General features: G+C 30.5%; 1 long non-coding RNA gene across 2 annotated transcripts; it reads left to right on the top strand.

Annotated features, from left to right (window-relative positions):
- Window positions 1-217: 217 nt before the first annotated feature.
- Window positions 218-6,688, top strand: LOC126709867 (uncharacterized). Of its 2 annotated transcripts, XR_007649495.1 has the most exons (4): window positions 218-428; window positions 1,142-1,328; window positions 4,574-4,631; window positions 4,948-6,688. It is a non-coding gene; the product is annotated as an uncharacterized LOC126709867 (long non-coding RNA). The 2 variants fall into 2 exon arrangements; XR_007649496.1 differs by lacking the exon at window positions 4,574-4,631.
- The last annotated feature ends 514 nt before the right edge of the window (window positions 6,689-7,202 follow it).

The following is a 7,202-nucleotide window of genomic DNA, read 5'->3' as shown; positions in this document are numbered from 1 at the left end:
CTCAGCTTTTGTCAATGTATACTTTGCTTATGACATTTTTGTAGATGTACTAGTCTATATATAAAATAATAGGTGAAGCAGAGAGAATGTAAAATTGCAATTCCAATTAGAACTCTAATTGTTTGCCACGTGTACACACCAATTCCAATATGAAATTAGAGTCAATTAATGCTGTGCTTCTTTCTTTTCTTTTTTTGGATTTGGCTGAATAAAACATTCTGCCGGTTAAAATAAAATAAAAAAGCGTTTCAACTAGAAGACCCTAGCGACACTGCGATACAGAGAAAAGGAAGGAGAAAAAAGAAAACCTTGCGCCACGAGGTGGGTTCTTTCTAAAATCTTTGACAGCTCTTTCTCTCTCTGTCAATGGCAGACAAGAAATTAGGGTTCTTCACTATAAAAGACCATCAGATCCGTATCCTCCATCGGTTAGTCTCTGTTTTTTGGTTCTTTAAATTTGGGTTTAAATATGATTTAGGTCTAGGTATTTTGATTGTATTGGATTGGAATGTATTGGATTGCATTTAGGTTTTGGCTTAGATTCAGTTTTGAGTAAGGAATTTGGGATAGAATGGTTTTTAATATCAGATATCTATGTTAGATTTGGTTTTTCTTTTGGATAACAGAACCACCCGATCAAACTCTCTCTCTTTCTAATGCACTCCCATGACCTTCTTCTTCTTCTTCATCACACAATTCTATCTCCTTATTTTCTTAGTCTCCCCATCATTTCCCCTAACCCATTTACGGATGGCTCTATCAAACAATTGCCTCTGTGTTTGGTTCTTAGATTGGCAGTTTTTAAGAGTTTTTTAAAATAATTTTTTTAATATTGTAATAGTGCTCAAACCATGATTTAGTTTCATGGCTAAAACTATTTGGGAAATTAAAAAAAGAAGAAATTTTGTTTTTGTTTTTGTTTTTTGTTTATTATTATTATTATTATTTGTGTGTTTATGTTTGTTTGATATGTTATTAATTGCATCTGAATGATATTTTTGGCCATTGATATGTCAAGCTATTATAATGGGTCCAATGAGATAATTTTTTAAAATAATAATTTTATGATATTTACCTGGTTAAGATTATTGAATAATTTTTGTGGTTAAAGTTTGTTAACTATCCTGAAATATTGAATCAGTGGTTGCTGGAAATTTTTTGGGTTTTTCTCTTAACTGGCACCAGTAATAGAGAGATGCAGATATAGAGAAATGGAGAGACAGAAATAGAGAGAGGTAGATACAATCCGTAAGCAATAGGGATTGAGATTGAGGATCAGCACTACTCCGTGACCAATATAATTGGAACTAAACACAGACTGATGAAAGGTACACATCACTTCTTTGTGTTTGAATTTGAATTGAAATTTGGATGTTTATTCTCTTTCTTTAGTTGCTTTGTTGTCAATATTAATTCTTACGGCATGGACAAGAATGGTAGAACCCTAGAATCACGAGAGGCCATCTCCAAAGGACATATATAATAATGGCTATATATAAATCAGACTGACCTCTAGATATGGTGATTCTTGAAAAATCAGACCAATCTCTTAATTTAAGGGGAACATTGAGAAGATTATTGAAAAATAAAACCATTTTACAGTTTATTATAGTTTGCTTGAATGGAATTCTGCCGGGAATGTTTACATGAGGTCAATGGGCTATGAATAATTAAACCATTTGTGAAAGCCATTTGGCCAAAATTTGACTATTGTATTATACACTTTCTCTTTTGTACAAGGTATAAACTGTTATTTTTCTTTGGTCTATTGTATTATACATTGGGATTATAAACAGATTTCAACATGGATGCTTCAGAGTGTATAGTAATTTTAAGTTCTTTGTAAGTGGGATTATGGGATTTTTTGGGTTAATTACTGCATTTTAAAATAACAAATAAAGAGATTGATAACTAAAGTATGTTATACACTTTGCAACAGATTTTTAGGCGCTGTTTTTTACAATGATTACTTCAAACTCTTTTCTCTTTTCTCTGGTCTCTCTTTTACTGTTTTATTTGCAAATCGCAAGTGCCATATATTTTATTTGATTAAATTAGAGCAAATCTTTCCCCCTTTTTTTGATATGATATTAATTAAACCCAAACAGTTCCTTTGTGTCTATGAAGTTTTTGTTAGTGTCTTCCACAGACAGTGTATGTGAAATTGAAGGAGAGGTTGGTGGTTCATTAACTAATAGAGAGAGATTGGATTATTTTTTTCCATGTGGGATTTGAACTTTTTTTTCCTTTTCTGCATTAAGCTTAAGAGAGGAGGAGAGGAGGTGCAAATCCTAAACGTGTAAGTTAGGGAAATCAAGAGATACCAATTGACCCAACAGTCACGGTGTGTGAGTTTTTATTAGGCATCTTAAATTACTAAATGCCTCAGGTTTGAGTGGAAGATTCCTTTTTATGCTTTGACATATGCTTAATACTTAAGTTATATATCAAAAGTGACATGTTGAATGTCCTGTTTAGATTGATTTATAATGTTCACCAGGCATTTTTGTAAGAAACGTTGTTGGAACAAACTGATAGGTTAGGATAGTCTGATTTCCCTTCTACTTATCTCATACTTTGTATTAGATTTTATCAATTTACTGTATTTGTGTTTCAATTGGCTTTGATTTGCATGCTTTAGCCAGCTTTTTTCTTTACAAATTGATTTTTTTAGCCAATTTTCCCTTCTACTTATTTCAAATCCGCATTAGTTATAGCTTATGAGATTTCAATTATAATTTTTTCTAGATCATGTGTTGATGCCAGGTTGGTCATTCTCTAAACAAGAGTGTGTGTCTGTGTTTTCTTTTTCTTTTCACGAGCTTAAAAGGTGGTATGCTTTCTTTGTTGGTTGTCGCTGCTTGATTGGTGTTATTGCATATTAAAACCCAGTGTATTCAGAAGGTATGCACTAATTTCTCAGGAACTGCTCACCGGTACTTTTTCTTATTCAAATTTGAATTAAAATCCGGCTGTTTATTCTCTCTCTTTGAATGATTTGGTCTCAGATTATACTATTTGTTTTTCCTGTTTTAGTAACATTATAATCTTTTCCAAATTGAAATTATTGTTTTCTTCGTTTATTTACTGCCTTCTTTGAAATAGAAACATAGAAATAAATGACATAGATTTGATTAAATGGTGTGTTGTTGACAATTCAACCCATATGTTCAATGTTTTCTCAGGCTTTTTTTGCAATATTTCTTTCATTTTTCTCTGCTGCAATTTAAAACTGCTATGATTTATTTTTTGAGCAATCGGAAATAATGGCAGTTTTACCAAACTGATACCAAAGCAGTAGTAAAAGTGTTAAACTTGAAACTAAAATCTTGTGAACACATTAATGTTTTTGATTAGTCCATGGATCTTTATTTTTATGTTTGCTCTGCTTTGCAATCAATTTGGCTTATTTGTTTTTGTGCAATTTTACTATTCAGTGTAGCTCAATGATTACATTGTGTTGGTTTTGAAGGATTTGAGTTTTCTATTAGTGATGATTATGTAATCATTAATTTCAGTTTCAAATCAGGTTTTATATTTGGTTTGTGGTCTCTATAGCATTTATTCTTTTTTGGTGTTTGTTGGTTTTGGTCTTTAGATTTCATGGAAGAACAATTCCAGTATTCTGTTATTTACTAATTTGTTAATTATATTTATCCTTTGATGACTTTATAATTGACTTTCATTTGTACTGAAATTAGAAACAAATAAATACGAAAGTTAATTAAAAAGCACTAACCTGTGCATAAGTTGCATTTATTTATTTATTTTTCCATGTTATATGTTTTGTAACCAATGTTGTTTGCGTATCAGGGATTGGTTTTTTGCTTTGCTATCCAATTGGGTTTTCTTTATTGTTACTCATGCCCTTTTTTGTTGTATAATTATTTTCCATATTTTAGGTTTTTTTTCCTCAAGTATTTGGATTGAATTGACCTGTAAAATTGTAATATCTGTCTGATTTAATCTATAGCCTGTAACTTCACATTTTCCCTCTATTGTACATTCTTCTTTGTCTTGGTATTTACAATGTTTATATGTTTTCGTTATAAATAAAAAGCTATGTTCCAAAAAAATATAACAAAAGTTGTTCATGAAAGAGAAATTACTTTGACCAAAAAATATTAATTTTTTTGTACTATTTAATCAATGGGATTGTGGGTTTGAATTCAATGTGGTAGCTATTCATAATTGGTATATAGTCTATCTTTGATTCCAATTTGTTTGATTAAACTCCGAAATCAATATTTGTTACTTGCTAAAATATGCAAATTAACCCAGTGTGATTTCTTTACATATATATATGGATGAGATATGCCAATTGAAGAGCATTTAATAGAATTGGTATCATAGAAGTGATCAGATTACCATTTGAAAATCAGTCTTTTAAAGAAAGATTGACGATGACAATGAGGTATATTGGTACTTTATTATTTTGTTTTAGATATGATCAAACATACTTGGAGATTAAGTCAGCATTGTTTATGAAAGACTAATTTCTCTTTCGTTTATCTTATACTTTGTAATAGATTCTATCCATTATGTATTTGTTGTTTGAATTACCTCTGTGTAGATAGATTTATGATGTTCACCAGGTGTTTTCAAGAAATATTGCTGGATAAAACTGGCAGGTTAGGAGATTCTAACCATCATTCTTCTCATTCTCTATCCTATGACTTCCATTAGGTTGATTCCGTTGTTTCTCCAATGGACTTCTTCTCTATTCTATCTCAATATCAGTATCATTGGATTCATCCATTGGATTACATTTTGCCAATTGATGTATTTGGGATAGTTCTCTGCAAAATTAAGTTTTCTTTGGTTTATTTTTTTGTTTTATTGCTTTGCAATATTAGAAAATGTTGCAAAGTTTATATCATCAATTTTGGCTATTCAACCTGTTTTCTTTAAATTGTAAACGCCTTTGTATTTTTCCCTTTGTATCAGTTTCTTTCAGCAAGAATAGTTACTCAACCAAGCAAGGGAGGAGAGTTAGTCAAGGAGCCAATTTGTAAGGTATTCTTAAAGAAAATTAAAACTTAAATAAATCAACAATGGTCTCTTCAAAACCCCTTTGCTATCAGCCTTCAACATTCTTTGGTTTCTAAAACATTCATTGGCTTTAATATACTAATCAAAACAGAATTTTGTCCAATAGATTCACCAGTTTTCTCACATTGTCTCTCTATAATTACCCCCTTTTTGTCTCTGTCTCTGTCTCTGTCTCTCTCATGTTTTTGTTAGGGTAATGTTTGAAAGAACATTAAATGTCTTTGTGTGTGGTTTATCTTTAGAATGAATAGATTATGACTTTGGGAATTTACGTTTTGACTTAAGTGGTTTATAAATAAAGGGGTCTTGAAGCTTATTTTATCATAATTTACCACAAATCAAATTTTATCTAGAATATAAAAAAATCAATTGATATTGTATAACCTATTATCTATACCTTTAAAAGAAAGGTTTTTCAAAGGATTTTTTTTGCCCTGTTTGAAGCTTCTCAATGGGTATCACTAGGCCTTGAATACGTTGTGTTCTGTTAGTCTATCCGCTCTTTTTTCTCTGCCCATCTCCTTCTCCAAAACCACATTATAACCTCCATTTTATTTGGTATGTGATTTTACTAATAAGCTTTGGCTTTGGGATTTTTGTTTCATTTGCCAAGTTCTATAAAATGAGCAATGTGAGTTTGAAGGTTCTGTTTTGGTTATCTTTGTGTTTGTTCTCTATTTGTTTGTTTAAATTTCTCAATGAATAAAATTTGGTCTATGGATCCAATTTGTTAAAAAGATTTCTTCTTCAAAATGTTATTTTTCTGCACTATTCTTCTACAAAGAATCTGCACTGCTACACATCTAAAATCTTCGCTACATTGTTTCACAAAATCTACATTGCACTGACTCATAAAAAGTCTGCACTGCACTGCACTATTTCATTAAATGTACTCTGTTTTGAATAACTATCTGCACTTTTTAAAAATAACTTTTGTCTTGGTTATCTTTGTGTTTTTTCTGTGTGTTTGTTTAAATTTTTCAGTGAATACGTAGAACAAATATAGGTTCTAATAAATAAAATCTATAAACATTTCCCAAAACCATTCTTTGTTCTTAAAGGGAATAAATATGACAAAGAAATTGGACCTGAATAAAACAGGACACGTAATTTTTTAAAATCAATTAAATTTCTTAATCAATTTTGACGCTGCATTACATGTCACTAAAACTATCAAAGTTCATATTTTAATGCATAACTTAGTGGGAGATTAAGAGAAAGAGAAACAATAAAATTTGATAAAACAAAACCTGCAGTTGTCTTAAGACGTATATCGGTAATTGAAAAATAGCCATCCTCATTTGCTTTGCTCCAAGATTCGTATATCTAACATTGATTCATGTGATTTAGATTTGAGATGGTAGAACTAATTTCGCATCTGTATGTGTTCTTCATTTGGAATCAATTTAACATATTTTTTTTAAAAGTTCTGATATGTCCAGGTATGCAAAAAGATCATCAATGGCTTGGTTTCTCACAACATTAGACCCATAAACTTTTAAGGGGGTTAAACTATTTGACTTTTGGTTCATTTTAAGGTTATAAATGTTATTTTGAGCTATGTACCTAAATTTTTATGATGTTATGAAGAAAACTATTTGTTTTTCCACTTTTGTAAGTTTAATTTTTTCCCGCTTATTCAAAGTGTGTTAATATATGTTACTATAATGAAGTATGATTTGATTTAATTTTGATGATGTTATATAATGAAGTATGATTTGATTTAATTTTGATGATGTCTAAGCTAGAATAGACAATACGAACAACATTTCCTATACGCCCAACTCACAATTCACCTATGCACACAAACCACTCTTATGCCAATTATTTATAAGCATTTACAACTAAAGCCCCCGTTGATAAGCCATATTGTATAAGGTTTGCTGGCCTGCTCGACTGAAATTGTGCTTAATTATCATCTCCTCTTCCCCTTCTCCTTTCATCTATTCTATCTTACCCCACCACTCATTCTCATCAACAAATATATATATTACTAAGTTTTGTTAATAAAATTTTCTGGTTAATAATATGAATTTAGACTTAACTGAGCCTTTTAAATATGAATAAACTCATGATTAATAATATATCTATTCCCGTACGGTAGCACGGGCTACATACTAGTTTTCTATAAATGCAAATCATTACGTATG

Source organism: Quercus robur, chromosome 12 (assembly GCF_932294415.1).
Source record: "Quercus robur chromosome 12, dhQueRobu3.1, whole genome shotgun sequence".
Taxonomy (NCBI): Eukaryota; Viridiplantae; Streptophyta; class Magnoliopsida; order Fagales; family Fagaceae; genus Quercus; species Quercus robur.
Note: the sequence above shows the minus strand (reverse complement) of the source record. Positions and strands in the feature narration are given on the sequence as shown.